The sequence below is a fragment of the Tachypleus tridentatus genome, chromosome 12 (genome assembly GCF_004210375.1).
Source record: "Tachypleus tridentatus isolate NWPU-2018 chromosome 12, ASM421037v1, whole genome shotgun sequence".
Lineage (NCBI taxonomy): Eukaryota > Metazoa > Arthropoda > Merostomata > Xiphosura > Limulidae > Tachypleus > Tachypleus tridentatus.
In genome coordinates, this window is record NC_134836.1 from 118,658,183 (window position 1) to 118,679,077 (window position 20,895).

Sequence of the window (20,895 nt, forward strand, 5' to 3'; positions counted from 1 at the left end):
AACAATATTACGTTGACAACACTGTATCACAATGAAGAAACAACATTACGTTGACAACACTGTATCACAATGAATGAAACAACATTACGTTGACAACACTGTATCACAATGAAGAGAAACAACATTACGTTGACAACACTGTATCAATAATGAAGAAACAACAATATTATGTTGACAACACTGTATCACAATGAAGAAACCAACATTATGTTGACAACACTGTGTCACAATGAAGAAACAACATTATGTTGACAACACTGTGTCACAATGAAGAAACAACAATATTATGTTGACAACACTGAATCACAATGAAGAAACAATATTACGTTGACAACACTGTATCACAATGAAGAAACAATAATATACGTTGACAACACTGTGTCACAATGAAGAAACAACAATATTACGTTGACAACACTGTATCACAATGAAGAAACAACATTACGTTGACAACACTGTATCACAATGAAGAAACAACAATATTACGTTGACAACACTGTATCACAATGAAGAAACAACATTATTACGTTGACAACACTGTGTCACAATGAAGAAACAACAATATAATGTTGACAACACTATGTCACAATGAAAAAACAACAATATTACGATGACAAAGCTGTGTCACAATGCAGAAACAACAATATTACGTTGACAACACTGTGTCACAATGAAGAAACAACAATATTACGTTGACAACACTGTGTCACAATGAAGAAACAACAATATTACGTTGACAACACTGTGTCACAATGAAGAAACAACAATATATTATGCAATGACAACACTGTGTCACAATGAAGAAATAACAATATTACGTTGACAACACTGTGTCACAATGATGAAACAACATTACGTTGACAACACTGTATCACAATGAAGAAACAATATTACGTTGACAACACTGTGTCACAATGAAGAAACAACAATATTATGTTGACAACACTGTATCACAATGAAGAAACAACATTATGTTGACAACAGCACTGTGTCACAATGAAGAAACATTATGTTGACAACAATATTATGTTGACAACACTGAATCACAATGAAGAAACAACATATTATGTTGACAACACTGTATCACAATGAAATGGAAAGAAACAATATTACGTTGACAACACTGTGTCACAATGAAGAAATGAAAAAACAACATTACGTTGACAAAGCACTGAGTCACAATGAAGAAACAACATTATTGACAACACTGTTGACAACACTGTATCACAATGAAGAAACAACATTACGTTGACAACACTGTATCACAATGAAGAAACAACAATATTACGTTGACAACACTGTATCACAATGAAGAAACAACATTATGTTGACAAAATATTACTGTATCACAATGAAGAAACAACAATATTATGTTGACAACACTGTGTCACAATGAAGAAACAACACTATTATGTTGACAACACTGTATCACAATGAAGAAACAACATTACGTTGACAACACTGTATCACAATGAAGAAACAACATTACGAAACAACATTACGTTGACAACACTGTATCACAATGAAGAAACAATATTACGTTGACAACACTGTGTCACAATGAAGAAAACAACAATATTATGTTGACAACACTGTATCACAATGAAGAAACAACATTATGTTGACAACACTGTGTCACAATGAAGAAACAACATTATGTTGACAACACTGTGTCACAATGAAGAAACAACATTATGTTGACAACATGTGTGTCACAATGAAGAAACAACAATATTATGTTGACAACACTGTATCACAATGAAGAAACAACATTACGTTGACAACACTGTATCACAATGAAGAAACAACAATATTACGTTGACAACACTGTATCACAATGAAGAAACAACAATATTATGTTGACAACACTGTATCACAATGAAGAAAAAACAACATTATGTTGACAACACTGTGTCACAATGAAGAAAAACAACATTATGTTGACAACACTGTGTCACAATGAAGAAAAACAATATTATGTTGACAACACTGTATCACAATGAAGAAACAACATTACGTTGACAACACTGTATCACAATGAAGAAACAACAATATTACGTTGACAACACTGTATCACAATGAAGAAACAACAATATTATGTTGACAACACTGTATCACAATGAAGAAACAACACTATTATGTTGACAACACTGTGTCACAATGAAGAAACAACACATATTAAGTTGACAACACTGTGTCACAATGAAGAAACAAACAATATTACGTTGACAACACTGTATCACAATGAAGAAACAACATTATGTTGACAACACTGTATCACAATGAAGAAACAACACTATTATGTTGACAACACTGTATCACAATGAAGAAACAACAATATTACGTTGACAACACTGTGTCACAATGAAGAAACAACAATATTACGTTGACAACACTGTATCACAATGAAGAAACAACAATATTACGTTGACAACACTGTGTCACAATGAAGAAACAACAATATTATGTTGACAACACTGTATCACAATGAAGAAACAACAATATTACGTTGACAACACTGTATCACAATGAAGAAACAACAATATTATGTTGACAACAGTGTGTCACAATGAAGAAACAACAATAATATGTTGACAACACTGTATCACAATGAAGAAACAACAATATTATGTTGACAACACTGTATCACAATGAAGAAACAACAATATTATGTTGACAACACTGTATCACAATGAAGAAACATTACGTTGACAACACTGTATCACAATGAAGAAACAACATTACGTTGACAACACTGTATCACAATGAAGAAACAACAATATTATGTTGACAACACTGAGTCACAATGAAGAAACAACATTATGTTGACAACACTGAGTCACAATGAAGAAACAACATTACGTTGACAACAGTGTGTCACAATGAAAAAACAATATTATGTTGACAACACTGTGTCACAATGAAGAAACAACGTTATGTTGACAACAGTGTGTCACAATGAAGAAACAACATTACGTTGACAACACTGTATCACAATGAAGAAACAACAATATTACGTTGACAACACTGTATCACAATGAAGAAACAACATTATGTTGACAACACTGTGTCACAATGAAGAAACAACATTATGTTGACAACAGTGTGTCACAATGAAAAAACAACATTATGTTGACAACAGTGTGTCACAATGAAGAAACAACAATATTATGTTGACAACACTGTATCACAATGAAGAAACAACAATATTATGTTGACAACACTGTGTCACAATGAAGAAACAACACTATTATGTTGACAACACTGTATCACAATGAAGAAACATTATGTTCACAACACTGTGTCACAATGAAGAAACAACATTACGTTGACAACACTGTATCACAATGAAGAAACAACAATATTATGTTGACAACACTGAGTCACAATGAAGAAACAACATTACGTTGACAACACTGTATTACAATGAAGAAACAACAATATTACGTTGACAACACTGTATCACAATGAAGAAACAACAATATTACGTTGACAACACTGTATCACAATGAAGAAACAACAATATTACGTTGACAACACTGTGTCACAATGAAGAAACAACAATATTACGTTGACAACACTGTATCACAATGAAGAAACAACAATATTACGTTGACAACACTGTGTCACAATGAAAAAACAACAATATTACGTTGACAACACTGTATCACAATGAAGAAACAACATTACGTTGACAACACTGTATCACAATGAAGAAACAACATTACGTTGACAACACTGTATCACAATGAAGAAACAATATTACGTTGACAACACTGTGTCACAATGAAGAAACAACAATATTATGTTGACAACACTGTATCACAATGAAGAACCAACATTATGTTGACAACACTGTATCACAATGAAGAAACAACATTATGTTGACAACACTGTATCACAATGGAGAAAACAACAATATTATGTTGACAACACTGTATCACAATGAAGAAACAACATTACGTTGACAACACTGTATCACAATGAAGAAACAACAATATTACGTTGACAACACTGTGTCACAATGAAGAAACAACAATATTACGTTGACAACACTGTATCACAATGAAGAAACAACATTACGTTGACAACACTGTATCACAATGAAGAAACAACATTACGTTGACAACACTGTATCACAATGAAGAAACAACAATATTATGTTGACAACACTGTGTCACAATGAAGAAACAACATTACGTTGACAACACTGTATTACAATGAAGAAACAACAATATTACGTTGACAACACTGTATCACAATGAAGAAACAACAATATTACGTTGACAACACTGTATCACAATGAAGAAACAACAATATTACGTTGACAACACTGTGTCACAATGAAGAAACAACAATATTACGTTGACAACACTGTATCACAATGGAAGAAACAACATTACGTTGACAACACTGTATCACAATGAAAAAACAACAATATTACAACATTGACAACACTGTATCACAATGAAAAAAAACAACATTACGTTGACAACACTGTATCACAATGAAGAAACAATATTACGTTGACAACACTGTGTCACAATGAAGAAACAACAATATTATGTTGACAACACTGTATCACAATGAAGAAACAACATTATGTTGACAACACTGTGTCACAATGAAGAAACAACATTATGTTGACAACAGTGTGTCACAATGAAGAAACAACAATATTATGTTGACAACACTGAATCACAATGAAGAAACAACATTACGTTGACAACACTTTATCACAATGAAGAAACAACAATATTACGTTGACAACACTGTGTCACAATGAAGAAACAACAATATTACGTTGACAACACTGTATCACAATGAAGAAACAACATTACGTTGACAACACTGTATCACAATGAAGAAACAACATTACGTTGACAACACTGTATCACAATGAAGAAACAACAATATTACGTTGACAACACTGTATCACAATGAAGAAACAACATTACGTTGACAACAGTGTGTCACAATGAAGAAACAACAATATAATGTTGACAACACTATGTCACAATGAAAAAACAACAATATTACGATGACAAAGCTGTGTCACAATGCAGAAACAACAATATTACGTTGACAACACTGTGTCACAATGAAGAAACAACAATATTACGTTGACAACACTGTGTCACAATAAAGAAACAACAATATTACGTTGACAACACTGTGTTACAATGAAGAAACAACAATATTATGTTGACAACACTGTGTCACAATGAAGAAATAACAATATTACGTTGACAACACTGTGTCACAATGATGAAACAACATTACGTTGACAACACTGTATCACAATGAAGAAACAATATTACGTTGACAACACTGTGTCACAATGAAGAAACAACAATATTATGTTGACAACACTGTATCACAATGAAGAAACAACATTATGTTGACAAAAGTGTGTCACAATGAAGAAACAACAATATTATGTTGACAACACTGAATCACAATGAAGAAACAACATTACGTTGACAACACTGTATCACAATGAAGAAACAATATTACGTTGACAACACTGTGTCACAATGAAGAAACAACAATATTACGTTGACAACACTGAGTCACAATGAAGAAACAACATTACGTTGACAACACTGTATCACAATGAAGAAACAACATTACGTTGACAACACTGTATCACAATGAAGAAACAACAATATTACGTTGACAACACTGTATCACAATGAAGAAACAACATTACGTTGACAACACTGTATCACAATGAAGAAACAACAATATTACGTTGACAACACTGTGTCACAATGAAGAAACAACAATATTACGTTGACAACACTGTATCACAATGAAGAAACAACATTACGTTGACAACACTGTATCACAATGAAGAAACAACATTACGTTGACAACACTGTATCACAATGAAGAAACAATATTACGTTGACAACACTGTGTCACAATGAAGAAACAACAATATTATGTTGACAACACTGTATCACAATGAAGAAACAACATTATGTTGACAACACTGTGTCACAATGAAGAAACAACATTATGTTGACAACACTGTGTCACAATGAAGAAACAACATTATGTTGACAACAGTGTGTCACAATGAAGAAACAACAATATTATGTTGACAACACTGTATCACAATGAAGAAACAACATTACGTTGACAACACTGTATCACAATGAAGAAACAACAATATTACGTTGACAACACTGTATCACAATGAAGAAACAACAATATTATGTTGACAACACTGTATCACAATGAAGAAACAACATTATGTTGACAACACTGTGTCACAATGAAGAAACAACATTATGTTGACAACAGTGTGTCACAATGAAGAAACAACATTATGTTGACAACACTGTGTCACAATGAAGAAACAACAATATTATGTTGACAACACTGTATCACAATGAAGAAACAACATTACGTTGACAACACTGTATCACAATGAAGAAACAACAATATTACGTTGACAACACTGTATCACAATGAAGAAACAACAATATTATGTTGACAACACTGTATCACAATAAAGAAACAACACTATTATGTTGACAACACTGTGTCACAATGAAGAAACAACAATATTACGTTGACAACACTGTGTCACAATGAAGAAACAACAATATTACGTGGACAACACTGTATCACAATGAAGAAACAACATTACGTTGACAACACTGTATCACAATGAAGAAACAACAATATTACGTTGACAACACTGTATCACAATGAAGAAACAACAATATTACGTTGACAACACTGTATCACAATGAAGAAACAACAATATTATGTTGACAACACTGTGTCACAATGAAGAAACAACAATATTATGTTGACAACACTGTATCACAATGAAGAAACAACAATATTATGTTGACAACACTGTATCACAATGAAGAAACAACAATATTATGTTGACAACACTGTATCACAATGAAGAAACAACAATATTATGTTGACAACACTGTGTCACAATGAAGAAACATTACGTTGACAACACTGTATCACAATGAAGAAACAACATTACGTTGACAACACTGTATCACAATGAAGAAACAACAATATTATGTTGACAACACTGAGTCACAATGAAGAAACAACATTACGTTGACAACATTGTATCACAATGAAGAAACAACATTATGTTGACAACACTGAGTCACAATGAAGAAACAACATTACGTTGACAACAGTGTGTCACAATGAAAAAACAACAATATTATGTTGACAACACTGTGTCACAATGAAGAAACAACGTTATGTTGACAACAGTGTGTCACAATGAAGAAACAACATTACGTTGACAACACTGTATCACAATGAAGAAAACAACAATATTACGTTGACAACACTGTATCACAATGAAGAAACAACATTATGTTGACAACACTGTGTCACAATGGAAGAAACAACAATATTATGTTGACAACACTGTGTCACAATGAAAAACAACATTATGTTGACAACACTGAGTCACAATGAAGAAAACAATATTACGTTGACAACACTGTGTCACAATGAAAAAAAAAACAATATTATGTTGACAACACTGTGTCACAATGAAAAAACAACATTATGTTGACAACACTGTGTCACAATGAAGAAACAACATTACGTTGACAACACTGTATCACAATGAAGAAACAACAATATTACGTTGACAACACTGTATCACAATGAAGAAACAACATTATGTTGACAACACTGTGTCACAATGAAGAAACAACATTATGTTGACAACACTGTGTCACAATGAAAAACAACATTATGTTGACAACAGTGTGTCACAATGAAGAAACAACAATATTATGTTGACAACACTGTATCACAATGAAGAAACAACATTATGTTGACATTACTGTGTCACAATGAAGAAACAACATTATGTTGACAACAGTGTTTCACAATAAAGAAACAACAATATTATGTTGACAGCACTGTGTCACAATGAAGAAACAACAATATTATGTTGACAACACTGTATCACAATGAAGAAAAACAACATTACGTTGACAACACTGTATCACAATGAAGAAACAACAATATTACGTTGACAACACTGTATCACAATGAAGAAACAACAATATTACGTTGACAACACTGTATCACAATGAAGAAACAACAATATTACGTTGACAACACTGTGTCACAATGAAGAAACAACAATATTACGTTGACAACACTGTATCACAATGAAGAAACAACAATATTACGTTGACAACACTGTGTCACAATGAAGAAACAACGTTATGTTGACAACAGTGTGTCACAATGAAGAAACAACATTACGTTGACAACACTGTATCACAATGAAGAAACAACAATATTACGTTAACAACACTGTGTCACAATGAAGAAACAACATTATGTTGACAACACTGTATCACAATGAAGAAACAATATTACGTTGACAACACTGTGTCACAATGAAGAAACAACAATATTATGTTGACAACACTGTATCACAATGAAGAAACAACATTATGTTGACAACACTGTGTCACAATGAAGAAACAACATTATGTTGACAACAGTGTGTCACAATGAAGAAACAACAATATTATGTTGACAACACTGTATCACAATGAAGAAACAACATTACGTTGACAACACTGTATCACAATGAAGAAACAACAATATTACGTTGACAACACTGTATCACAATGAAGAAACAACAATATTATGTTGACAACACTGTATCACAATAAAGAAACAACACTATTATGTTGACAACACTGTATCACAATGAAGAAACAACATTATGTTCACAACACTGTGTCACAATGAAGAAACAACAATATTACGTTGACAACACTGTGTCACAATGAAGAAACAACAATATTACGTGGACAACACTGTATCACAATGAAGAAACAACAATACGTTGACAACACTGTATCACAATGAAGAAACAACAATATTACGTTGACAACACTGTAGCACAATGAATAAACAACAACATTACGTTGACAACAGTGTGTCACAATGAAGAAACAACATTACGTTGACAACACTGTGTCACAATGAAGAAACAACATTACGTTGACAACACTGTATCACAATGAAGAAACAACAATATTATGTTGACAACACTGTGTCACAATGAAGAAACAACATTACGTTGACAACACTGTATCACAATGAAGAAACAACAATATTACGTTGACAACACTGTATCACAATGAAGAAACAACAATATTACGTTGACAACAGTGTGTCACAATGAAGAAACAACAATATTATGTTGACAACAGTGTGTCACAATGAAGAAACAACAATATTATGTTGACAACAGTGTGTCACAATGAAGAAACAACATTATGTTGACAACACTGTGCCACAATGAAGAAACAATATTATGTTGGCAACACTGTGTCACAATGAAGAAACAACATTACGTTGACAACACTGTATCACAATGAAGAAACAACAATATTATGTTGACAACACTGTGTCACAAAGAAGAAACAACAATATTATGTTGACAACACTGTGTCACAATGAAGAAACAACATTATGTTGACAACACTGTGTCACGATGAATAAACAACAATATTATGTTGACAACACTGTATCACAATGAAGAAACAACAATATTATGTTGACAACACTGTATCACAATGAAGAAACAACAATATTATGTTGACAACACTGTGTCACAATGAAGAAACAACATTACGTTGACAACAGTGTGTCACAATGAAGAAACAACAATATTATGTTGACAACACTGTATCACAATGAAGAAACAACAATATTATGTTGACAACACTGTATCACAATGAAGAAACAACATTACGTTGACAACAGTGTGTCACAATGAAGAAACAACAATATTACGTTGACAACACTGTATCACAATGAAGAAACAACAATATTATGTTGACAACACTGTATCACAATAAAGAAACAACACTATTATGTTGACAACACTGTGTCACAATGAAGAAACACATTATGTTGACAACACTGTGTCACAATGAAGAAACAACATTACGTTGACAACAGTGTGTCACAATGAAGAAACAACAATATTATGTTGACAACACTGTATCACAATGAAGAAACAACAATATTATGTTGACAACACTGTGTCACAATGAAGAAACAACATTACGTTGACAACACTGTGTCACAATGAAGAAACAACATTACGTTGACAACAGTGTATCACAACGAAGAAACAACAATATTATGTTGACAACACTGTGTCACAATGAAGAAACAACATTACGTTGACAACAGTGTCACAATGAAGAAACAACAAAATTATGTTGACAACACTGTATCACAATGAAGAAACAACAATATTATGTTGACAACACTGTGTCACAATGAAGAAACAACATTACGTTGACAACAGTGTGTCACAATGAAGAAACAACATTACGTTGACAACACTGTATCACAATGAAGAAACAATAATATTATGTTGACAACACTGTATCACAATGAAGAAACACATTATGTTGACAACACTGTGTCACAATGGAGAAACACATTATGTTGACAACACTGTGTCACAATGAACAAACAACATTACGTTGACAACAGTGTGTCACAATGAAGAAACAACAATATTATGTTGACAACACTGTATCACAATGAAGAAACAACAATATTATGTTGACAACACTGTGTCACAATGAAGAAACAACATTACGTTGACAACACTGTGTCGCAATGAAGAAACAACATTACGTTGACAACAGTGTATCACAACGAAGAAACAACAATATTATGTTGACAACACTGTGTCACAATGAAGAAACAACATTACGTTGACAACAGTGTCACAATGAAGAAACAACAAAATTATGTTGACAACACTGTATCACAATGAAGAAACAACAATATTATGTTGACAACACTGTGTCACAATGAAGAAACAACATTACGTTGACAACAGTGTGTCACAATGAAGAAACAACATTACGTTGACAACACTGTATCACAATGAAGAAACAATAATATTATGTTGACAACACTGTATCACAATGAAGAAACAACATTACGTTGACAACACTGTATCACAATGAAGAAACAACATTACGTTGACAACACTGAGTCACAATGAAGAAACAACATTATGTCAAAATGAAACACAAACAAATAAACAATACTTTAATGTTAATAACAACGTATTTGTTTGTTTGTCGCTAAGCACGAAGTTATAGAACAGACTATCGAGAGTCGATATTTTTCGTTATAAGCCAACACTGATGAACTGCTGGGTGTGTGTAAATTAGAGCTACGCAGTAGAAGGACATTGATGTAAGATGTTCAAAGTGTATACAGTTATTATTTACCTACCAGTTTTACACTTGAGATATTTATATAAACATTTCAGATATTAAGGTTTATTTTGACCAGTGTAGTTCTACCCTGATAATTTCCCCGTATATGTGGGATTGTTACATACGGCTACAGAAAGGATGTCTGCTGGGAAAGCACCTTAAAGGGGTAGAATAGGTTCTGTTTAAGAACGTTGAGTTTCCGTCCATATTTTAATTAGAATTTATCGTTAGAACTTTCATTCTGTATTTATTTTAATTTCGCTAGTTTAACCTCCACATCTGGTGAAATAGAAAGTTAAATACTTGTTGTATAAAGATGGCAGATATCAGCATGTGGAATTCTTTGTGATATGAATTAACTTACCAGTTCATCATCGTTATCAGAATGTCTTTCAAATCTCTTCCATACACCATAAATGGAAACAGTCCCTAGAAACAAGAAGAACTGACGATTATACAGAAACGAGACAAGTAAACGATAAATCAGATTGTGCTGTATTCAAAATGAAAGAGAGATGGCAATTAATGAACCTTAAAGTTTAGTGGTTAAAGCTGGAACTTGTATTGAATGTCGTTCTTTAACGGTTTATTTTTCAAGTAAAAGGACAAAGTCCAGGAAGTTCCATTTTCTCTCACCTCTATAAAAGAATGAGTGAAAATGTTTTTATACGTTTCTTAGTTTCAGAATAGCATTTTTGATTTATGCACTTAGTACTTTGGTTTGGTTACAGTTGAGCGCAAGAGGTTACGTTTTCTCTGCCCACCACAGGTATTGAAACCTTGTTTTAAGCAGCTTGAGCTTGCAGACTTACCGCCGAATCGCTACAGAGCTATACGCTTAGAACGATGTGGTATTTTAACAAAATTCGCTATTTGCAGTCAAAACCAAAACTACTTTCAACCCACGTGGACGCGACGAACAGTGATACGGTGAACAAAACAATACAAGTAGTAAACACTTTTGGCGATAACAGCTGGTGGGTTGTCATAGAGTGGGTGTTAAAACAATGGAAGTAATAAAACTATGGCTATAACAGCTGGTGGGTGTCATAGATTTGTGGACAAAACAATAAAAGTAATAAATCTATGGCTTTTACAACTGGTGGGTGTCACAGAGGTGTGGACGAAACCATATAAGTAATAAAACTATGGCTACAACAGATGGTGGGTGTCAGAGAAGTGTGGACAAAACCATATAAGTAATAAAACTGTGGCTATAACAGCTTGTGGGTGTCATAGAGGTGTGGACAAAACCATATAAGTAATAAAACTATGGCTATAACAGCTGGTGGATGTCATAGAGGGGTAGACAAAACAATATAAGTAATAAAACTATGGTTATAACAGCTGGTGGGTGTCATAGAGGTGTGGACAAAACCATATAAGTAATAAAACTATGGCTATAACAGCTGGTGGGTGTCATAGAGGTGTGGACAAAACCATATAAGTAATAAAACTATGGCTATAACAGCTTGTGGGTGTCATAGAGGTGTGGACGAAACCATATAAGTAATAAAACTATGGCTATAACAGCTGGTGGATGTCATAGAGGGGTAGACAAAACAATATAACTAATAAAACTATGGTTATAACAGCTGGTGGGTGTCATAGAAATGTGGACAAAACCATATAAGTAATAAAACTATGGCTATAACAGCTGGTGGGTGTCATAGAGGTGTGAACAAAACCATATAAGTAATAAAGCTATGGCTATAACAGCTAATGTATGTCATAGAGGTGTGGACAAAACAATATAAGTAACAAAGCTATGGCTATAACAGCTGGTGGATGTCATAGAGGTGTGTACAAAACCATATAAGTAACAAAGCTATGGCTATAACAGCTGGTGGGTGTCATAGAGGTGTGGACAAAACCATATAAGTCATAAAACTATGGCTATAACAGCTGGTGGATGTCATAGAGGTGTGGACAAAACCATATAAGTAATAATACTATGAGTATAACAGCTGGTGGGTGTCATAGAGGTGTGGACAAAACCATATAAGTAATAAAACTATGGGTATAACAGCTGGTGGGTGTCATAGAGGTTTGGACAAAACCATATAAGTAATAAAACTATGGGTATAACAGCTGGTGGATGTCATAGAGGTGTGTACAAAACCATATAAGTAATAAAGCTATGGCTATAACAGCTGGTGGGTGTCATAGAGGTGTGGACAAAACCATATAAGCCATAAAACTATAGCTATAACAGCTGGTGGATGTCATAGAGATGTGGACAAAACCATATAAGTAATAAAACTATGGCTATAACAGCTGGTGGGTGTCATAGAGGTTTGGACAAAACCATATAAGTAATAAAACTATGGGTATAACAGCTGGTGGATGTCATAGAGGTGTGTACAAAACCATATAAGTAATAAAGCTATGGCTATAACAGCTGGTGGGTGTCATAGAGGTGTGGACAAAACCATATAAGTAACAAAACTATGGGTATAACAGCTGGTGGATGTCATAGAGGTGTGGACAAAACCATATAAGTAATAAAACTATGGCTATAACAGCTGGTGGGTGTCATAGAGGTGTGGACAAAACCATATAAGTAATAAAACTATGGCTATAACAGCTGGTGGATGTCATAGAGGTGTGGACAAAACAAAATAAGTAATAAAACTATGGCTATAACCGCTGGTGGATGTCATAGAGGTGTGGACAAAACCATATAAGTAATAAAACTATGGCTATAACAGCTGGTGGATGTCATAGAGGTGTGGACAAAACCATATAAGTAATAAAACTATGGCTATAACAGCTGGTGGGTGTCATAGAGGTGTGGACAAAACCATATAAGTAATAAAACTATGGCTATAACAGCTGGTGGATGTCATAGAGGTGTGGACAAAACCATATAAGTAATAAAACTATGGGTATAACAGCTGGTGGATGTCATAGAGGTGTGGACAAAACCATATAAGTAATAAAACTATGGCTATAACAGCTGGTGGGTGTCATAGAGGTGTGGACAAAACCATATAAGTAATAAAACTATGGGTATAACAGCTGGTGGATGTCATAGAGGTGTGGACAAAACCATATAAGTAATAAAACTATGGCTATAACAGCTGGTGGGTGTCATAGAGGTGTGGACACAACCATATAAGTAATAAAACTATGGCTATAACAGCTGGTGGGTATCATAGAGGTGTGGACAAAATAATGGAAGTAATAAAACTATGGCTATAACAGCTGGTGGGTGTCATAGAGGTGTGGACAAAACCATATAAGTAATAAAACTATGGCTATAACAGCTGGTGGGTGTCATAGAGGTGTGGACAAAACCATATAAGTAATAAAACTATGGCTATAACAGCTGGTGGATATCATAGAGGTGTGGACAAAACAATATAAGTAATAAAACTATGGCTATAACAGCTGGTGGATGTCATAGAGGTGTGGACAAAACCATATAAGTAATAAAACTATGGGTATAACAGCTGGTGGATGTCATAGAGGTGTGGACAAAACCATATAAGTAATAAAACTATGGCTATAACAGCTGGTGGATGTCATAGAGGTGTGGACAAAACCATATAAGTAATAAAACTATGGCTATAACAGCTGGTGGGTGTCATAGAGGTGTGGACAAAACCATATAAGTAATAAAACTATGGCTATAACAGCTGATGGATGTCATAGAGGTGTGGACAAAACCATATAAGTAAAAAAACTATGGGTATAACAGCTGGTGGATGTCATAGAGGTGTGGACAAAATAATGGAAGTAATAAAACTATGGCTATAACAGCTGGTGGGTGTCATAGAGGTGTGGACAAAACCATATAAGTAATAAAACTATGACTATAACAGCTGGTGGATGTCATAGAGGTGTGGACAAAACCATATAAGTAATAAAACTATGGCTATAACAGCTGGTGGGTGTCATAGAGGTGTGGACAAAACCATATAAGTAATAAAACTATGGCTATAACAGCTGGTGGGTGTCATAGAGGTGTGAACAAAACCATATAAGTAATAAAGCTATGGCTATAACAGCTAATGGATGTCATAGAGGTGTGGACAAAACAATATAAGTAATAAAACTATGGCTATAACAGCTTGTGGATGTCATAGAGGTGTGTACAAAACCATATAAGTAATAAAACTATGGCTATAACAGCTGGTGGGTGTCATAGAGGTGTGGACAAAACCATATAAGTCATAAAACTATGGCTATAACAGCTGGTGGATGTCATAGAGGTGTGGACAAAACAATATAAGTAATAAAACTATGGCTATAACAGCTTGTGGATGTCATAGAGGTGTGTACAAAACCATATAAGTAATAAAGCTATGGCTATAACAGCTGGTGGGTGTCATAGAGGTGTGGACAAAACCATATAAGTCATAAAACTATGGCTATAACAGCTGGTGGATGTCATAGAGGTGTAGACAAAACCATATAATAATAAAACTATGGCTATAACAACTGGTGGATGTCATAGAGGTGTGGACAAAACCATATAAGTAATAAAACTATGGCTATAACAGCTGGTGGGTGTCATAGAGGTGTGGACAAAACCATATAAGTAATAAAACAATGGCTATAACAGCTGGTGGATGTCATAAAGGTGTGGACAAAACCATATAAGTAATAAAACTATGGCTATAACAGCTGGTGGGTGTCATAGAGGTGTGGACAAAACCATATAAGTCATAAAACTATAGCTATAACAGCTGGTGGATGTCATAGAGGTGTGGACAAAACCATATAAGTAATAAAACTATGGCTATAACAGCTGGTGGATGTCATAGAGGTGTGGACAAAACAATATAAGTAATAAAACTATGGCTATAACAGCTGGTGGATTTCATAGAGGTGTGGACAAAACCATATAAGTAATAAAACTATGGGTATAACAGCTGGTGGATGTCATAGAGGTGTGGACAAAACCATATAAGTAATAAAACTATGGCTATAACAGCTGGTGGGTGTCATAGAGGTGTGGACAAAACCATATAAGTAATAAAACTATGGCTATAACAGCTGGTGGGTGTCATAGAGATGTGAACAAAACCATATAAGTAATAAAGCTATGGCTATAACAGCTAATGGATGTCATAGAGGTGTGGACAAAACAATATAAGTAATAAAACTATGGCTATAACAGCTTGTGGATGTCATAGAGGTGTGTACAAAACCATATAAGTAATAAAGCTATGGCTATAACAGCTGGTGGGTGTCATAGAGGTGTGGACAAAACCATATAAGTCATAAAACTATGGCTATAACAGCTGGTGGATGTCATAGAGGTGTGGACAAAACCATATAATAATAAAACCATGGGTATAACAGCTGGTGGATGTCATAGAGGTGTAGACAAAACCATATAAGCCATAAAACTATGGCTATAACAGCTAATGGGTGTCATAGAGGTGTGGACAAAATAATGGAAGTAATAAAACTATGGCTATAACAGCTGGTGGGTGTCATAGAGGTGTAGACAAAACCATATAAGCCATAAAACTATGGCTATAACAGCTGGTGGATGTCATAGAGGTGTGGACAATACCATATAAGTAATAAAACTATGGGTATAACAGCTGGTGGATGTCATAGAGGTGTGGACAAAACCATATAAGTAATAAAACTATGGCTATAACAGCTGGTGGGTGTCATAGAGGTGTGGACAAAACCATATAAGTAATAAAACTATGGCTATAACAGCTGGTGGATGTCATAGAGGTGTGGACAAAACAATATAAGTAATAAAACTATGGCTATAACAGCTGGTGGATGTCATAGAGGTGTGGACAAAACCATATAAGTAATAAAACTATGGGTATAACAGCTGGTGGATGTCATAGAGGTGTGGACAAAACCATATAAGTAATAAAACTATGGGTATAACAGCTGGTGGATGTCATAGAGGTGTGGACAAAACCATATAAGTAATAAAACTATGGCTATAACAGCTGGTGGATGTCATAGAGGTGTGGACAAAACCATATAAGTAATAAAACTATGGCTATAACAGCTGGTGGGTGTCATAGAGGTGTGGACAAAACCATATAAGTAATAAAACTATGGCTATAACAGCTGGTGGATGTCATAGAGGTGTGGACAAAACCATATAAGTAATAAAACTATGGGTATAACAGCTTGTGGATGTCATAGAGGTGTGGACAAAACCATATAAGTAATAAAACTATGGCTATAACAGCTGGTGGGTGTCATAGAGGTGTGGACAAAACCATATAATTAATAAAACTATGGGTATAACAGCTGGTGGATGTCATAGAGGTGTGGACAAAACCATATAAGTAATAAAACTATGGCTATAACAGCTGGTGGGTGTCATAGAGGTGTGGACACAACCATATAAGTAATAAAACCATGGCTATAACAGCTAATGGGTGTCATAGAGGTGTGGACAAAATAATGGAAGTAATAAAACTATGGCTATAACAGCTGGTGGGTGTCATAGAGGTGTGGACACAACCATATAAGTAATAAAACTATGGCTATAACAGCTGGTGGGTATCATAGAGGTGTGGACAAAATAATGGAAGTAATAAAACTATGGCTATAACAGCTGGTGGGTGTCATAGAGGTGTGGACAAAACCATATAAGTAATAAAACTATGGCTATAACAGCTGGTGGGTGTCATAGAGGTGTGGACAAAGCCATATAAGTAATAAAACTATGGCTATAACAGCTGGTGGATATCATAGAGGTGTGGACAAAACAATATAAGTAATAAAACTATGGCTATAACAGCTGGTGGATGTCATAGAGGTGTGGACAAAACCATATAAGTAATAAAACTATGGGTATAACAGCTGGTGGATGTCATAGAGGTGTGGACAAAACCATATAAGTAATAAAACTATGGCTATAACAGCTGGTGGATGTCATAGAGGTGTGGACAAAACCATATAAGTAATAAAACTATGGCTATAACAGCTGGTGGGTGTCATAGAGGTGTGGACAAAACCATATAAGTAATAAAACTATGGCTATAACAGCTGATGGATGTCATAGAGGTGTGGACAAAACCATATAAGTAAAAAAACTATGGGTATAACAGCTGGTGGATGTCATAGAGGTGTGGACAAAATAATGGAAGTAATAAAACTATGGCTATAACAGCTGGTGGGTGTCATAGAGGTGTGGACAAAACCATATAAGTAATAAAACTATGACTATAACAGCTGGTGGATGTCATAGAGGTGTGGACAAAACCATATAAGTAATAAAACTATGGCTATAACAGCTGGTGGGTGTCATAGAGGTGTGGACAAAACCATATAAGTAATAAAACTATGGCTATAACAGCTGGTGGGTGTCATAGAGGTGTGAACAAAACCATATAAGTAATAAAGCTATGGCTATAACAGCTAATGGATGTCATAGAGGTGTGGACAAAACAATATAAGTAATAAAACTATGGCTATAACAGCTTGTGGATGTCATAGAGGTGTGTACAAAACCATATAAGTAATAAAGCTATGGCTATAACAGCTGGTGGGTGTCATAGAGGTGTGGACAAAACCATATAAGTCATAAAACTATGGCTATAACAGCTGGTGGATGTCATAGAGGTGTGGACAAAACAATATAAGTAATAAAACTATGGCTATAACAGCTTGTGGATGTCATAGAGGTGTGTACAAAACCATATAAGTAATAAAGCTATGGCTATAACAGCTGGTGGGTGTCATAGAGGTGTGGACAAAACCATATAAGTCATAAAACTATGGCTATAACAGCTGGTGGATGTCATAGAGGTGTAGACAAAACCATATAATAATAAAACTATGGCTATAACAACTGGTGGATGTCATAGAGGTGTGGACAAAACCATATAAGTAATAAAACTATGGCTATAACAGCTGGTGGGTGTCATAGAGGTGTGGACAAAACCATATAAGTAATAAAACTATGGCTATAACAGCTGGTGGATGTCATAAAGGTGTGGACAAAACCATATAAGTAATAAAACTATGGCTATAACAGCTGGTGGGTGTCATAGAGGTGTGGACAAAACCATATAAGTCATAAAACTATGGCTATAACAGCTGGTGGATGTCATAGAGGTGTGGACAAAACCATATAAGTAATAAAACTATGGCTATAACAGCTGGTGGATGTCATAGAGGTGTGGACAAAACAATATAAGTAATAAGACTATGGCTATAACAGCTGGTGGATTTCATAGAGGTGTGGACAAAACCATATAAGTAATAAAACTATGGGTATAACAGCTGGTGGATGTCATAGAGGTGTGGACAAAACCATATAAGTAATAAAACTATGGCTATAACAGCTGGTGGGTGTCATAGAGGTGTGGACAAAACCATATAAGTAATAAAACTATGGCTATAACAGCTGGTGGGTGTCATAGAGATGTGAACAAAACCATATAAGTAATAAAGCTATGGCTATAACAGCTAATGGATGTCATAGAGGTGTGGACAAAACAATATAAGTAATAAAACTATGGCTATAACAGCTTGTGGATGTCATAGAGGTGTGTACAAAACCATATAAGTAATAAAGCTATGGCTATAACAGCTGGTGGGTGTCATAGAGGTGTGGACAAAACCATATAAGTCATAAAACTATGGCTATAACAGCTGGTGGATGTCATAGAGGTGTGGACAAAACCATATAATAATAAAACTATGGGTATAACAGCTGGTGGATGTCATAGAGGTGTAGACAAAACCATATAAGCCATAAAACTATGGCTATAACAGCTAATGGGTGTCATAGAGGTGTGGACAAAATAATGGAAGTAATAAAACTATGGCTATAACAGCTGGTGGGTGTCATAGAGGTGTGAGACAAAACCATATAAGCCATAAAACTATGGCTATAACAGCTGGTGGATGTCATAGAGGTGTGGACAATACCATATAAGTAATAAAACTATGGGTATAACAGCTGGTGGATGTCATAGAGGTGTGGACAAAACCATATAAGTAATAAAACTATGGCTATAACAGCTGGTGGGTGTCATAGAGGTGTGGACAAAACCATATAAGTAATAAAACTATGGCTATAACAGCTGGTGGATGTCATAGAGGTGTGGACAAAACAATATAAGTAATAAAACTATGGCTATAACAGCTGGTGGATGTCATAGAGGTGTGGACAAAACCATATAAGTAATAAAACTATGGGTATAACAGCTGGTGGATGTCATAGAGGTGTGGACAAAACCATATAAGTAATAAAACTATGGGTATAACAGCTGGTGGATGTCATAGAGGTGTGGACAAAACCATATAAGTAATAAAACTATGGCTATAACAGCTGGTGGATGTCATAGAGGTGTGGACAAAACCATATAAGTAATAAAACTATGGCTATAACAGCTGGTGGGTGTCATAGAGGTGTGGACAAAACCATATAAGTAATAAAACTATGGCTATAACAGCTGGTGGATGTCATAGAGGTGTGGACAAAACCATATAAGTAATAAAACTATGGCTATAACAGCTGGTGGGTGTCATAGAGGTGTGGACAAAACCATATAATTAATAAAACTATGGGTATAACAGCTGGTGGATGTCATAGAGGTGTGGACAAAACCATATAAGTAATAAAACTATGGCTATAACAGCTGGTGGGTGTCAT

General features: G+C 34.6%; 1 protein-coding gene across 2 annotated transcripts in view; it reads right to left on the bottom strand.

Annotated features, from left to right (window-relative positions):
* Positions 1-20,895, bottom strand: part of LOC143234490 (lysosomal cholesterol signaling protein-like) — a 105,421-nt gene that overhangs the window by 26,692 nt on the left and 57,834 nt on the right. For both annotated transcript variants that reach the window (XM_076471883.1, XM_076471882.1), the window contains one exon: positions 11,656-11,720. The gene's annotated coding sequence lies outside the window, so the exon portion shown is untranslated. The remainder of the gene's footprint in view (positions 1-11,655; positions 11,721-20,895) is intronic.